The sequence below is a fragment of the Colletes latitarsis genome, chromosome 3 (genome assembly GCF_051014445.1).
Source record: "Colletes latitarsis isolate SP2378_abdomen chromosome 3, iyColLati1, whole genome shotgun sequence".
In the NCBI taxonomy this organism is placed as follows: domain Eukaryota; kingdom Metazoa; phylum Arthropoda; class Insecta; order Hymenoptera; family Colletidae; genus Colletes; species Colletes latitarsis.
The window spans coordinates 32,963,480-32,981,345 of record NC_135136.1 but is presented as its reverse complement, the minus strand read 5'-3'; the positions used below and the strand labels follow the sequence as shown (position 1 = coordinate 32,981,345).

At 34.3% G+C, this 17,866-nt stretch overlaps 1 protein-coding gene across 1 annotated transcript in view; it reads right to left on the bottom strand.

Annotated features, from left to right (window-relative positions):
• The window catches only part of LOC143340485 (CB1 cannabinoid receptor-interacting protein 1), a 199,865-nt gene that overhangs the window by 44,864 nt on the left and 137,135 nt on the right, over window positions 1–17,866 (bottom strand). The window lies entirely within an intron of this gene.

The window sequence follows — 17,866 nt, the reverse complement described above, 5'->3', positions numbered from 1 at the left end:
AATGAAAGAGAATGAAGTTTTCAAGTTTTCCATGACAAACGCGATAGTCTACTTTGATTTTTTATTTTTATTTTTTTCGAGAAGGTGACTTCTTTTAAATAAAAATGCTTTTTTACACCGAGTGAATATTTTACGTAAATTTGGGGGCAATTAATTGGGCGAGCTTGATTCAAAACTACAAAGCTTTTGGATGTAACACGTCCTCGAGTCAAAGATTAAAGCAAATGCTTTTTTTAAATTTTATTATTAGTGTTAAAAATGAAAGGAAAATTTTAGACCCTAAGTGCACTGTTAAAAGTGGGAAGAATTGGTTCATTGCTAACAAATTTTTTGTTTTGGATTGGTCTGCGCAGAGATTCGACTTTAAAAAAACGAATGCGGGATTTATATGATTCCCAATCATCATCAATGAAACATTTCTATAGCAGAATTAAACAGCGGGAAGAAATATCTCTAAATTATTGTAGAAAATTAATAGAAGGTACGTCGAAGCGAATTAGTGCAGTTTTGCAAGCAAAAGGGTTGTGGAGAAAATATTAAAAATAAATGACATATTAAATACTGACAAGTATCGAACGTAGTGCAAAACCGAGTCAATCTATTCTTTTTTTCATTGTCAAACGAGAAGGCATTAACTACTAAAAAAATTCCTTATGTTACTTCTAACTGTGATAAAGATAACTATAATGTTTGTTTGTTAATATCCTCCTATATTCTTAGCAGTAAATAATGATCTATGCAAATCTTGTGATTATTGGTTACGCTCCTTACTGTACGTTTATATGAACTTTTATATGATTCTTTTCGTGTATAGAATCTAATCCTGAAAGTTACACAGACCCAATAGAGGTTTAAGGGACCATTCTACTTTGTAGGCAAGAAAGATGTTTTTTTGTGATTTTTTTTTGCGGGCTATTAAAGAGCAATTAATTACGGATCACCCATGGGAAAAATTTTAATAAGAGATTCTAGAGGCCAAAATAATACGAAAATCAAGAATAGCGATTTGTTGATGGAGACTTCGCTAAAAAGTTATTAACGTTTAAAGTTCCGACCTTACTGAATTTTTTTCTCAAAAGTGCGCAGGATTTTGGGGGTATGTCTATTCACCAAAAATGATTATCATTGACCCCTGCAAACGAAAATAATTTTTCCAGAACGATTTGAAAATTTTTTTTTTCAGGGTAACCAGACAGTTATAGTCAGACATTATATTTTCAGTAATGAATTTTTTTCTCGAAAGTGAGTAGGATTTCGGCGGTATGTGTATTGACCAAAAATGATTATAATTAACCCCTGCAAACGAATATAATTTTTCCAGAACGATTTGAAATTTTTTAATTTTGTCGACAAATTTGTCCACCTTTCTGAATTTTTTTCTCGAAAACGCATAAGAATTCGGAGGTATGTCTATTCACCAAAAATGATTGCAATTAATCCCCCTAGCTAAACATAATTTTTTTTAAACGATTTGAAACTTTTTTTTTCGCCGAAGAATTTCTGCACCTACTCGAATTCTTTTCTCGAAAGTAGGTAGGATTTCGGGGGTATGTCTATTGACCAAAAATGCTTGTAATTGTCTCCCACAACCAAAAATAATTTTTTCAGAATGATTTAAAATTTTTTAATTTAATTTTTTAAAAACCTTTTATCGAAGCCTCAATCAAGAAATTGATATTCTTGATTTCCATCTTATTTTGGCCTCTAGAATCACCCATTAAAATTTTTCCCTGGATTGGCCGAACACCCTGTATATTTAACTATATTTACAAAGTTTTACAACGCGTAATATCTATCGATTACGCCGTTTTTGTTGATCAACGAACAACAGTTTTTACGTACAACGCCCGACTGTGTAGGTAACATTTTGTGAACACGTCATCCAAAATCCAAAAATCAGAGATATTTTTAATATAGATAAGTTTGGTTATCGCATGAATTAGGATCTTTTCAATAAAACGAAAAATGGCACAATGGTAGTTACTTTACCAAAAGGTACTGAATATTTTCATATATTCGGTTGCTTTTTTGTTAATAAAAGAAAAAGTATTGCATATATCGCAGTTATTTCAGTTCACGCGATAGAGAGACCATTCCTAAAGATACTGCATAAATTTGACGTTGATATTCTCAATAACTTTCATGTTATTGACTATGTAGTGACGAAAAATGTAGTTTCGAGAAACACAGCTTTAAAGTTTTACATTTCAGCAGGCTATAACTTCGTTAGTTTTTCGAATTTCAATTCAATATTTGGTAGATATATTTTGAAGACTACATACTAAACGAAAATTCGATTTCTTTAATCCAACAAAGTAGAAAAGGCCCCGTAACAGGTAAGACCACTGTAAAAACCTGAAATAAAACGTTCTTTTTGCGATTTTTTTTTAATGGATGGGAAAGTAAGATAATAATATTCAAGAATGTTATTATCCATGTCGTTAAGTGTTAAAAAGAAAATATTTATTCAAAAATAGTGCAAAATGAGGACGCTGAAGCTATTCTCGCTAACTGACGCAAAAACAACAAAATTTCTCTTAATCTACACGAGTACAGCTAGAGAAATACATAGGGGATTTTTGAAACATTAATCTTAGTATGATTGGCGAACATTTGAAGTAAAAAGATCAATTTTGTACAAAAAATGGGGCAATCATTTGTCAATAAATAATGATAAAATTAACTACGTATTTCTCTAACTATACTCACTTAGATTAAGAGAAAATTTATTATATTTTTTCCAGATACAAAGTCAAGTTACACTGTCGCAGAGCGCCTCGCGAGAATGGCTCTCAGCGTCGCCATTTCGCACTATCTTTGAGTAAATATTTTTTAACACTTAACGACATGGTTAATAATAATTATTCTTTTACTTATCCATCCATCCAAAAAGAAATCGCAAAGATTTGCTTTATTTCAGGTTTTTGCAGTGGTCTCACCCCTTAACGTGATCGTTTCGATCCGTACGACGAATTACGAAAATGGGGTAAACAAAGGAATTAAACGGTGGATCGAGCGTTCGATAGTTAAATTCACCGACACGTTGACAAGGAGAGGATCGCTGAACGACGTCTTTTGCTACCTGTTGCCGAAGGTTAGAGAGTTGAGATCCATGTCTGGAAAGAAAGGGATATTGCGAGCTGACAGGCAGAGCATTTTCGGTCGGGGCACGGCATAGGCGGAGTCTGCGGAACACGTCGTGCTTCCAGTTGGGGTGAATCCTAATACCCAGATAATGGGAAGTAATTGCGAGGGATCAGAGCGAGCGGAGCTACTCTCTCGGTTCAGGACCGTATATAGAGAGGGTGGAGGTGTCGGCGTTCTCATCCCCCTTGTGGCGCTGGAGATTCGTTGAGGGGTGGTGGATGAAAAGGACGGTCCAACAGACGTACACGCATACACACGCGTACACAGGTCGGGAAAGAGGAGGGAGGTAGATAGAGGGACAGAGACAGAGGTCTATAATCATATTATCGAGGCAAAATCACGCTGCATGTTCTCAAATGTATAGTGGATGACAGTGTTTTGCGAGGAAAATCGTGTACACTGATCCTTCGATGCTCCGTACGCGGATACGATGAATTATCTCGTCAAGAAACTCGATAGGAAAGGATTCGAAACGAGGACTCGAAATGGCCATCGACCCATACGCTTGCTCGGTAATATAGGAAGTAGCGATTATGGTTTCGTGTGTTTCGATATTTTTTATTTTGTGCAATTATTTTTGTGAAATAAAGTGCTCGAATTTTCAATTGTACGATTGTTTAGGGAGGTAAATGGTTTTTGGGGTTGCAGTAACATATAATGTGATAAAATTGATCCCTGTTTTATTTTTATATGAAATACAAAGGGGATCTCTTCGGATGAAAACTATACTAAAAAATGTTAATTGAAACTCTGTTGTTCTGCAACCTAGAAAACAACTACGAACTAGCCCCTTTCAGCCCCTTTCGATGATCTGATAAAAGAATGTTTCCTATCGAAGTTAATGAATATTCAATCGACAGGAAATTACAGTTACTTAAATTTTAAAACAAATTGATTTCTAATACAAAATTGAGATTACTGTTATATTTTTAAATGGAATTAGATATTTTTAACTTGATAGTACTGCAGACGAAGTCGAGACGAATTGAACGACCTGCTACACTAATTGCCATGATACATAACACTAAGGCCTCGCATTTGAACGTAAACAAATGAACGTAAACATTAAAAATGCTTATTTAATCAACTTCAGAACTTACTACACAAGATAAAAGGAAAATTTCTACAAAATGTGTAGAAATGTACGAAGAAGTTTTCTAATTGAAGCTAAACATAAGACTTTATTACAAAGAATAGAACTTTGTGTTGCAGAAGGTGAAATGCAGTTCGAACATTTAATTTAATTACTAATTACATGCACATTTTCAGCTTGGTTTTGTATAAACTTTTCTTTTATTTCGAAGTTGAATAAATGTTAAGCTATTAATAAATCATTCGTAATGTTTACGTTCATTTATTTACGTACAAATGGAGGCCTTAGTGTTATGTATCGCCGAATAATTTCAAATATTATGATAATTTTTCTTTAAACGTCTATGAAGTTAAAAATACGTAGTTCCATTTAAAAATATAACAGTAACCTTAATTTTGTATCGGAAATGAATTTGTTTTTAAATTTAAGTAACTGTAATTTCTCGTCTGCTTTCATTCTTTCTGTTTCTGATTGTACATAAAAATTTAGAAACGTTATTCTACACAAAATAATCACACAAACTAAAATGTGCTATAGTACATTCATTCATTATTCATTGTTAGTTTTAAGCTCCTGACTTGCAGAGAATATTTTCTGCAGTTTTTCAAACACTAATTTATGATAAAACCTAATCCTTTTAAGAGACTATTCTTGGCATTCATGCTCTGACGTTATAGTTTTTCCAAAAATCCGCCATTAATGTTTTCTGTAAATCTCTTTACCTCTTTTTCCCCATGATGAAACGTTACGATTTTTGTCTAACACTTGCAACTAGTGAGAAGCCTCCTTTAAAGCATTTTGAGACAAAGAATGGACACGAGCATGCATCAGTTTTGTGCTTTAATGAGTTTTTGTTCTCAAACCGTTCACTTACGTCCCTGCATTTATATTATGCAGCGCCCGTCGCACTGGCCATCACATTAAGATTTACAAGGTTTCAAATAAGTATGCGGTTTTATCCAAAACCAGAAATCTCACTGTCGTCGAAACATCTTAATTTCCTGAACAAATACAGTTCTCGACAAAATTAAGTGGATATGTAAAGGAAATAAGTATAAATTAATACAACTATTATGCACTTAAGTTTTACATATCTCTATGGTACATAGATCATTTAACGTACAATTTAAATTAAGGCAGTAGGTATATTTAAAATGTTAGTCAATTATCGAGAGACAAAAGTAAGTAGAGAGGTAATAAAATATTCAAAAATATGAAATCAACATGACCACCCCTTGCTGCAATAATTGCTTCTAAACACCGTGGAATGTAATTTATCAGATTTTCAATAGAATTTTTATCAATATTATCAAATGCCAATCGCATGTTTGAATTCAGCATGCTCTGGAAGTTCTCAATTAGATTCAAATACGGACTTTGTGCCGGCCATTCCAATAATTTAATATTGGAATCCTCAACAATTCTTTTGTTTCTCTTTTAGCCGTGTACCTCGGGTCATCGTCGTATTGCAAAATCAATTTTTCCTCGAATCCCACTTTTGCAACAACCAAAAACAGAACTGAAGCAAAAATGAGAAGATGCAAGTGAAATCTTCAACTAATCGCTCGATAAATTATTAGCCTATTTAAAAGAGATAATGATATGTGAAAATTCCATACCAAAAGTTGGATCAAAATTTAAATTAAATATAATATTTTTAAACGATCAATGAAGGGGGTCCTCTCTATGTTTTAACTAGGACGTTTTAAACATTTCAGAAATGTTTCTACTGTAAAGTCCTTCTATTAGAGTCGGGTCAAACATGACCCACCATCAGCCTCGCAGTTAAAGAGCAAAAATATTGAATAAATTAAACGGAGAAATACATTGTTCCATGCCTGTTGATAATAATCAGCGAAAATTCTATACCAAAGTTGCATCAAAATTTAAATTTAATATTTTGTAATTAAACTTTAATATTTCTAAACGATCAATGACGGTGGAAGAGCCTAACATTTTATTCAATTAACAAAAACTTTAAATACTAAGGGGGTACCCTCTATGTTTTAACTGGGACTTTTTAAACATTCCAGAACTGTTTCTACTGTAAAGTCCTTCTATTATAGTCGGGTCAAAGATGACCCACCATCAACCTCGCGGTTAAACAGCAAAAATATTGAATAAACTAAACGAAGAAGTACATTGTTCCATGCCTGTCGATAGGCATCAGTATATCAAGCGTTTTATTTGAAAGGGGGCGTGCATTAACGTTTCCAACGGTTTCGAAATGCACGAAGACACGAGCACACACAACGACGAAGCTTGGGATAGAAAAAGCAAGTATCTTGTAAACTAATGGCATCACGGGAGGCCATTTATGACGTTTATTAGATTTCGTTAAGACGTCTGTTATTATAGTACGTAAATAAAGGGGGAAGATTCGCACCCCTTGCCGGGCAAAGGGAGCTGGAATGCGGCAAAAATAATGAAATAAAGGACAATGAAGTGACAGGTACAATAGCCAATGGGATCTAGAACGGATGAGAATGAACAAGGCGGCAAGTACAGAAGAGCTAGAACGGGGGTTGAAGCCGAGGGGGGTAGCTGAGCGGAATAAATGCAGTGGGCGTGTTCCCATTACTTTCATTATTTTCCGTCACAGGGGTTCGTCACCGATATGCGCAGCACAGGACGCCCAAGTTCAGCAAACGCGAGAGGGTAGCTCGAAATCTACCTGCCGCCGGTCTGTGTACCTCCAACCGAGCCAATCTGAGCAACGATTAAGTTAATCTTAATGTTAATTACCGGACTGCTGATGTTCATGTCAAATCCATACAACTCTGGACATAATGTTTCATTTATAACATTTCTCATCCTCCAAATACACCAGAGTCCTATCGAACATGCCTGTAACCAATTACAGAAAGGGATTAAAAAGCATCACATAACACAGCAGACTTGAGGAATGTTCTTTTAGAAGAATGGTACAAAATCGAGCTGGATTTTACAAAAAAGTTAGTTGGTTCAATACCCAAACGATTGAAAGAAGTCCTTAAAAGGAAAAGAGGACCAACTAAATAGTAATATTTAATTCCAAGTTGTTTTTAAATGTATTTACTCGAGAATACTTTGGTCCACCCATAAAATGTTCAATGAATACACTTTTGTTATTGTTTTGTGAATCAATGTATATATATCATTGCTTCTGTTATGTAATGAACTGAAATAGATAATAAATGAATGGGTCAACAAGTTTTTCCTTTTGTTTGGTAGTTATAAGCATTTGTGCCAATACTTATGTCCAGCACTGTACTGCATTTGCATAAACATCAGTAGTCTAGTAGTTAACATTAACTTAGGAGTAATTTTTATTAAAACCAATTGGTCCAGATCTAGAGACTTTTGAGACAATTGATACTATCTAAAGGAGAGTAGGGCAATGTTGCAATTGTTGTTTTATACTTGGTACTAGTTCTAAGCCTTTTCAAAGCATTTTGAAATAAAGAATGGACGCGAGGATTCAATTCCATGGAAAATATAGGAGTTATAACACTATGGCAACTGTTCAGAAACGGTATTAACGATTTCTTATCTTCAGAACTGATTCGAACATTTCAGTCGAACGCCAAATTGAACCCATTATTGGTTATAAAGTGTATAATATGAAACAGTATGTCATAGGTAGATGAAAGGGGGAAATTATAGTATGCGCAGAGTGGCCCGCGCCTACGTTGTAATCCCAGCAAATCAAATTACTTCTACAAGCAGATAAGATCTATAAACATCCCCACAAAGGATCCAGGGAATTATAATCGAGCACACTCCTCGAGTACGGAGACATAGAAGATCACAGAAACTCAATAACTGGACGATTTACCAATAAACATATCGAGTCGATTCCTATAGTTAATCGTAAGAAATATCCATCGAGTGTCCCACTAATTAATATTGACGAAATTTTGCAGATCCGAATGCAAGTAATTTGAAACAAGAATCCTGATTAGATATTTTCGTAAATAAATATTAATATTAAATTTATTTTTATTGTTTTTTGAAAGTGTTAACATCTATCGTTTTCTAATTTTCTACTTCAGACTTTTCTCTATGAAATTTAAATATAGATACAAATTTATTTATTGTTAGATTCGTGCATCGAAATCTTGTAATATCGTACGTTAGATCTGTTAAAAATACTTATTTCATAACACTCTACATTTTGTTTTTAAAATTTTTCCTTTTATATTATCTTTTTGAAGTTTTTTAAAATTACTTTTAAAACGTATTATGCAATATGACCATCGTTAACACTGTTAAGAAGATTGGAAGGTAAATTTCAATAAATATAAATTTTCATTTTCAAATACTGTAAAATAATTGTTATACATTGGTTGTTTGAAGACTATTTAAAGCTATAATTGATACAGATTGATAATAGAATTAAATCAAACTTCAAAAATGTATAGAGAGTTAAATTATTCGTTTCAATACTTTTAAGTTTCATTTAATTACATTCAATAAATGGATGACTTTCTGTGAAACAAATTTGACCAAATGGATTCGTAAAAACATAAGAAAAAAGTAAGCATGTACATAGATTTAGAGTTTTCAGGGTTTCGAGGCCCTCCAAAGTTCCTAATTCGGGTTTTGTGAAACTAGAAATTAGTTTTCGACCCACCTCTAATATTCGATGACTCTTTTAACCCTTAAGTGGACTACCCCTCCGCAAGTTTAAACTAATAATTGTTTTATATATATCAATGTAACTATTTGAAAATTTATGTAATAGTTTATCTTTTAAATGCTTTGAAGGAAAATTGATTTCCATTTACTAATTTGGTAAAAATCGACATGTAAAATAATTCAGTTGTTGGATTGAGGGTCCACTTAAGGGTTGATTATCCTGATCAGAGGATATATAAAAAAAAATCTATGGACTCGAAAAACGCGTTTATAGGGTTAGTTGCCCTAACATGGAATACATTCCTAATTTAGAATAAGGCAATATTAAAGAATCGTGATTTTACCATCTATTGGCGATGAATGCAATCGATTACGATTCTCATTTGTTGCAATTACGTGTTCGTAAAAGAGTATTGAAGAAAATAATACATAAATTATTACTTATTATTAATTATAATAATATTACACACAATAAGGTAAGTGCATCAGCTTTGCGTTAGCTCGATTATTTGTTCAAATACAAATATAGTATCTTATATTACGAGCACTATGAACCTAATATAGAAAATGGGGAACTCAATAAAAAAAGTAAACGTTCCCTAAACCGTCACTATATTTTAAATTTTCCTATAAAATCTCCAAAAGAGCATTTTCCTATAAATTCATAATATTTAAGTTTTAAGTTTTTTTAAGCATAAAAAAAATTATTCCATATTAGAGCAAATGACCCAACGATCGACATTGGGACGAACGTAACGAAGGTAGGGAGGATTTAAAAAACTGCGTTGAACGTGACCAAATATGAGGAAAGCGTAATAGGAGGGGTTAAAGCGTTCATGGGGCTAAAAGTTTGTAAGCAGCGGTTTAGAGACAGTGCTCCGGTTGCTTCCAGCGCGTAGCTAGAGGGTGGAAGGTTGCTCCGGGTAGATTTATTCGGAGGGTTCGTTGAGACCCATGGATTGACACGCGGCGACGTCTTGACAGCTTGTTAGGCTAACGGTTGGGTGCTGTTCATCGAACACGATGCGCTTGAGCCTCTTTACCGCTGTTTAGCTTGACATTTCACTTCCAATCAAACGTTATACCATTGTCTGCTCCTTACTTTCTCGTTGTGTCACGATACGTGCTTCTCTAACTTCAACGACGTTTCAATTATTTTAGAAATCTATTCTTTACCAAGCGTTTCTTTCCTTCCTACGATTCGACGAAGCGTTGGAAACAAGCGTCGTCCCGTTAAAATGTGATACTAGGGGAAGCTCGCGAGACAATACTATTCTGTAAAGAGTCTCTCAAAATTATGAGACAAACCGAAACATGCAAATTAGAGGATATACCAAATCCCATATATTCAAATCCTGAACGACTTATTTTTTTATTTATTTAACAATTTCTTGTTTAACAAAAAGCGAAATGTACGTAGAAGTAGTGTACCAAGGATGATGCACCAATGCAAGTAAAAATATTGAGTAATGACTAGACACGTTAGCAAAATTGTACTTATTGTTAGACGCGTGCTCAGTGATTTGACAAAATTGATTTTCTCGAATTTTAATTTTCAATTAAATAAACAATTTATAGTCCAGTTTTATAATCAATAGGAATTGCTGAAACTTCTTTGGGTGCATAGTGTCAAAGTAAATTTAAAAATAAATATAGAAGACAGCATAAATAATAATAGTTGATATATTTGACTGATACAGGATGAAACACCCTTTAAAATGAGTGCTCAAACAAGTCGATCGCGTGGTTAGTTCCGGAGATATAAGGGTTAGAAGCGTCTGTTTACGTTTCATTGTTGACATCGGTCAGGTCAATGACCTCGCGCGTAAATAGTAAACAGTGCGTAGCACGACTCACGTGCAGAGACAGAGATAGTCGACTTGAAAAAATTACCCCTTTACATAAATTACGATATTTCGAAAACGAAAAGTCGGATCAACAAAAACTAAAAACCATTTCAAAGAGGAAGGTTTACCGCTTCTAATGATGACTCAATTATGGATAAAACACTAGTAGTTTCGGAACTGTACTCGTGTAAAGTTTAACTATTTTTAATACGCGTTGTTAGATTGTTCCAAGACAGTGAAAACTGAAGATTCTATCCTTTCATCTTTGTTATATTTCCTATTTACATCGAAACCAGAATTTTATACGAAATTTTGAACAAGTCCCTGCTGTCATAGGTGCTAAAGGCTGACGAAGTAACACAAATAAAATCTTATGACACTTTTATACATTTTTTAAAACAGTATGGTTCAAACTCTATACCAAAGTTTACCCAAAGTTTCAGTTAACTATCATAATAATATTATTTGTTTTGTTGCTTTACATTGATTTCTAATATTGTTCAATTATAAGTGAAACAGTATAGAAGGCATAAAATATCATATTTAATTAATGATTTAAAAAAAACTCAAGTGTCCTTAAAACCGTAAGTACTAAGGGAATCCCCCTCTACTCGTTCTTGCTAATAGCTTAATTTTAATACACAAAATTAGACAACTCGTTCGTACAGTAAGACAAAGAGGTGGGAGAGAGAGAGACTGATACAAAGGCAGACGATCCATCCCCATTGATGTCTCGAGAACTGGAGGAAGGATCAGGATCGACGAGCGGAGGATATTCGTGGTGGAGGGAACGGCATTACTGCCCACGTGCCGTTTAACTTGATCACCCTGGGCAATCTGGCCTCATTTCAACCTTCGGTTACTACGACACTTCCGCTAACAAATAACATTGTCGACGACCCTGCGGGGGCGTTCTGATTCGATTTGCACACTGTGAAAGCGTGCTGCTGGAGAGCCGACGAAAGGACAGAGAGACTCGACGATCGAAAGACCGATAGAGAAAGATTAACAAAAGGAAGAAAAAGGGGGCAGGGGCGCGAGAAAGAGGGAAGGACACCAAAGTTGTATATTATTGGGATCTTTCAATGCACAGACTGCAAATTACAACGAAAAAATATCGATTTCGAAACGTTAGAGTGGATGGAATTAAGATCATCTTGAAAGCAAAACAGGGTTTTTCGTTTTCTTTTACACAAACACGATTGCAATTTTCGATGACTGATAAATAAATGAGGCTACGTCTTACCAATAACGCGAACGATGTTTGCTCTAAGATCGTCAACAGTTCGTAATTTGTTGGAACAAACAGAATACCAGCCCTGCAAGGAAAAATAATGGCGTCGAGTCGGAAGATCTTGTTAACCAGAAATAAAGAATGGAATGGAAATGAAATGTGGATGACGTACGTGGCAGGAGTTGAACAGGATAAGAAGAAATAGTTTGCACGAGATAACCTTTTTACAGGAAAACTGAATTTCAATACATCTCCTCTCTCACGTGTCATAAGACGAACTAACCAATCAAGATGGCGCATCCGCTTGCATTATGGTGGCGCCCTTACCGATCGACTACGTGGCGCTCTCGATCTACAATCGACTTCAATATAAAGAAATGGATTAACAGACTAAATACATCGAACTTTAAAACCCTATTAAAAATTTCTACTAAAAATTTCGAAATCATATTTTTCAAATTATTGTTAGGTCAGTAATTAACAGAACGATCGACTCGAAACGAAGCTTTTCTTCGATACAACTTTCTTCGGGGATCGAACCTAAAATTTGATTTTATTTTTTATTTATGAAGTCTTTAAACTTCTCAAGTTAAAATTATATGCAGAAAAAGCGGAATCTTTTTTAGAAAATTACAGGCTTTTTTCTATTTAAAGTAGGTTTGAACTCAGCTGAAATAACTTAACTTTAAGAACATTGTTTAACGTCTAATGACCATATCATTGAAAAAGATTAACGAAGTTGAACAACTGAAAGTCTAAAATAAATTTTTCCCTGTAGCTTTTTCAAACTAATTTTAATGTTACTACATAAGACTCCTCCCTTAACATCGAACTAATAATATACACTCTAAAAATTAAAAAGTTAAGAGTGCAAAGACAACAAAATCGATTTATATTATAATTCTAAGTCTGGTTTGTTAAAATTTTTGAAAACAGTACACGATGCATCGTGGATGGTCAAGAATGGAAGCAAAGTCATTATCTTATATTTGACTTTACTCAAGCAAAGCTTTTTGGGTACCCAAATACTCATTATTGAGTACAATATTAATAATACAAGTATCATATTTTCGTTATTGACATAAGAGTTAAGAAGCTAACTGTAATGCTGACGAAACGTCGGAATACTTCTTACATCCGGAAGTATCAACCAGTACCAACTGTAAACAATAAAATTTAGCCCCGTTCCTAACCTAGCTCTTTCACATTCGATTATTCCAACAAAGTTTCTAACAAAGACGCAGACAGACCGCGCGACACGAAAGGGGGGAAATGAGTCGTAAGAACGAAAAGAAAAAAAAAAAAATTCACGACGCTGTGTGCTACAATGTGCAAGAAGGCACGGGTACAGCCTAATTAGCCCGGTTATTTAGTTAGGCTACGGAGATGCGAGAAGTTTACTCGGCTGTTCGGTGCTAGAGCCCACTAAAGATTCGTATCTCCAGGACGTGTTTAAAAATAATTACCGTGGAAGATTCAGCGATAGTCACGGAGTCGCCCTCACCTTTGTGCTTCCTGCCCTCTGAAGTGGCCCTCGTTGGTACGGCATAAAGGCAGCCCAGCCAACCCCCTTCTGTACGTACTCGTGTCTCTTCCGGCACCGCCCGAGTGGTCCTCACCTTTCAACCACTCTATCACCGCGTTTAAAGAAGTAAAGACCAAAGGTCCTTTACCGTTTTAAGAGGTTAGACCGGCTCGAAAGGAGTTTATTCGAGATGACAATGTGACGCGGCGCCTGGTTGCCTTATTAAATCGCCGATACACGCCCCCGGGACACCGCTCGTACGACACAAAACGAATATCGAGTGGGTATTGAATAGACGCCGAATCGAGCGACAAGGATACGATAAGGAACTAAAGACCAAAGGTCTTTTACAGGCTTGATACGCTCGAATACGACGCCCCTGGACGAATTATTACTGGGTCGTTTCTATACGACAGGTGGAATTTTTACAGGGCACCATAATTAAACATAACCAAACTTAACGCATTTCCTTTCGCGGTTGTACGTTTGCGACGTCACCTCCTGTACTCGCCACCAGAGGGCTACGCTCTTGCCTCTCTCGTAAGCGTTCGAAATGTTAAGAGATCATCAAATTGTAAGGGAATCCTTGTAAGAAGGCTCTCTTAACGTTCATGCCCGAGTCTGACTGCTTTGAGAAACGATATTTGCTTATTCTAACGGTTTAAGGGATGACAATATTTGTTTTCCTTCAAATTATATTTGTTGGGTACAACATTGTAATGAATAAGAACCGCATTTTTAAAAAGCTTAGAAACAAATCCAATAAAGAAAACTGATCATTAACGCGAAATATATGAGGGTTAAGAGGTTAATCTTCGACATCGTAATGGTTTTAATGAATCATTGGTTATTCGATGGTCAACAATAGGTTGACATCAAGGTCAACGATCTGTTTGCATTGTGAAACATTAAAATCCTACAATCTCTTCAGAAGTTATGATTTTTTAAACATATGAAATTTTGAAAGAACATTTCTGACCAGAAATTACATTTTCAGCAAAGAATTTTTTTCTCGAAAGTACGTAGGATTTCGGTGGTATGTCTGTCCACCAAAAATGATTGTAATTAACCCCCCTAGCTAAAAATAATTATTTTAGAACAATTTGAAATTTTTTAATTTTGTCAAAAAATTTCAGCAGCTACCCCCTGTCGATTTTCCTTGAAAATTTGTTTTCGATTTTTGGTAATTTTGTTTAATTCCCTACAGAAAAGTTGTCTAATACTTTTTTATAGGTACCCATGAGTTCTACTTCAGAAAAAAGTTTCATTGAAATATATTCACAGTTGTAGGAGTTATGGACGTTTGAAAATTTGACCATTTTTATGGGGTTTTTCCCATTTTGAGGGGTCAAGGACCAACTTTTCGAATATTTTTGCGATTTATATATATTCTTCACCAAAATACGCGTAGTTTGCTTTTTTAAACATTAAAATCCGTCAATCCGTTCAGAAGTTATGACATTTTAAAGATTCGCATGAAATTTCCGGGGTACATTTCTGGCCATACATTATATTTTCATTTAGGAATTTTTTTCTCGAAAGTGAGTAGGATTTCGGGGGTATGTGTATTCACCAAAAATGATTGTAATCGACCCCTGCAACTAAAAATAATTTTTTCAGAACGATTTGAAATTTCTTAATTTTGTCGACAAATTTGTCCACCTTTCTGAATTTTTTTCTCGAAAACGCGTAGGAATTTGAGGGTATGTCTATTCACCATAAATGATTATAATTGACCCCCGCAAGTGAAAATAATTTTTCCGAAACGATTTGAAATTTTTTAATTTTTCGACAAAATTTCACATCTTCTCGAATTTTTTTCTCGAAAGTGGTTAGGATTTCGTGGGTATGTCTATTCACCAAAAATGATTGTAATTGACCCCCGGAACCAAAAATAATTTTTTCAAAATGATTTGAAATTTTTTCTTTTCGCCGAAAAATTTCAGCAGCTACCCCCTGTCGATTTTTCTTAAACATTGGTTTTTGATTTTTAGTAATTTTGTTTGACGCCCACAGAAAAGTTGTCTAATACTTCTTTGTAGCTACCCATGAGCTCTACTTCAGAAAAAGTTTCATACAAATATATTCACTATTGTAGGAGTTATGGCTGTTTGAAAATTAGACAATTTTTATGAGGTTTTTCTCACTTTACAGGGTTTGGGAGCAACTTTTCGAATATTTTTGTAATTTCTACATATTCTCCATTAAAATACGCGTTGTTTGCTTTTTTAAACATTAAAATCGTTCAATCCGTTCAGGAGTTATGACGTTTTAAAAATTCGCATGAAAATTCGGGCAGACATTTCTGCCAGAAATTATAGTAAAAAAAAAAGTAAAAGTATTAAAGTAAAAAACAAATTCGAATCTAATTAAGTTACTCAACCATTTTTCTATACATTATTTCATCTAATTAATTAGTTATAAACAATTTCTGGAAGCGATACTTATTTATTCCAATATTGCGCCAAAAGTGACAAAGTATCGCCATCTGTCGGAATGTTAGGGGAAGTATCCAGAATATTGTCCCCTCACCCCCCAAGGTTTGGTGCACACGAATAGTATCGCCATCTAAGAACAGGTATCGAACTAAAAAAGTTACAGCTACCCCCACTCCTGCTACTCCTGATACGCAGTATGTACTTTGATTATTCGTTAATAACTCCTTTTCTGGGAATAAAATATGAACTTTTAGAATCGAAGAATATAGTATAGATCCTCGGCAACATTCAAGGATACTATTATAATTTTCACACCTTCTGGAATTTTTTCTAGAAAGTGGGTAGGATTTCGCGGGTACGTTTGTTCACCAAAAATTATTGTAATCGACACCTGCAAATGAAAATAATTTTTTCAGAACGATTTGAAATTTTTCAATTTCGCCGAAAAATTTAGGCAAAATAATTTTACAATAATTTTGGGTAGCTGTAACTTTTTTAGTTCGATACCTGTTCTTAGATGGCGATACTATTCGTGTGCACCAAACCTTGGGGGGTGAGGGGACAATACTCTGGATACTTCCTCTAACATTCCGACAGATGGCGACACTTTGTCACTTTTGGCGCAATATTGAAATAAATAAGTATAGCTTCCAGAAATTATTTATAACTAATTAATTAGATGAAGTAATGTATAGAAAAATGGTTGAGTAACTTAATTAGATTCGAATTTTTTTTTTTTACTTACCCTCTGTCGATTTTTCTTAAAAATTCGTTTCCGATTTTTAATATCTTTGTTTGATGCCCTATAGAAAAGTTGTCTAATACTTTTTTATAGGTACCCATGAGCTCTACTTCAGAAAAAAGTTTCATTGAAATATATTCACAGTTGTAGGAGTTATGGCTGTTTGAATATTGAACCATTTTTATGGGGTTTTTCTCATTTTGCGGGATCAAGGACCAATCTTTCGAATATTTTTGCGATTTGTGCATATTCTCCACCAAAATACGCGTAGTTTGCTTTTTTAAATATTAAAATCCGTCAATCCGTTCAGAAGTTATGACATTTTAAAGATTCGCATGAAATTTCCAGGGTACATTTCTGGCCATACATTATATTTTCGTTTAGGAATTTTTTTCTCGAAAGTGCGTAGGATTTCGGGGGTATGTCTATTCGCCAAAAATGATTGTAATTAATCCCCCTAGCTAAAAATAATTTTTTCAGAACGATTTGAAATTTTTTTTTTCGCCGAAGAATTTCTGCACCTATTCGATTTTTTTCTCAAAAATGCGTAGGATTTTGGTGGTATGTTTGTTCACCAAAAATAATTATAATTGTCTCCCGCAACCAAAAGTAATTTTTTCAGAACGATTTGAAATTTTTTAATTCAATTTTTTAGTAACTTTTTAACGAAGCCTCAATCAACAAATTGATATTCTTGATTTTCGTCTTATGTTGGCCTCTAGAATCTCCCATTCAAATTTTTCACATGGTTAGCCAAGCAAAGACTCTAAAAGACTCTTGTATACGTTTCTCAAACTATGAACAATGCACACTTTCAGATTAAAAGTTTCTGGCAACAGGGTTCCTCGCCTTTAATCGATAAACGACAACAAATTGCAATTGATTTTAGTAAATCAATTTTTTCAACCTGGCATAGAAGTGTAAATCTTTAAAAAGAATATTGAAATATTTTAAAAACATGACTACTTTAATATAATTTCGAAGAAAGGATAACTTTTAACATCAATTTTGCAAAATCCTCAATTTCATATTTTCGCACTTTCAACGTTGTCCAAATTTGAATACAAAAAATACAAAGTCTTCTCAAAAGGCATATTAGAGACAGATGCCTACAATTATAAGAAATACAATGATATTGTTCTATAAACAAACAACACTATGGATTGCCTGATCTAACAACGAAAAGCACAGTGCGTTCGAAAAGAAAATCACTGACAGGT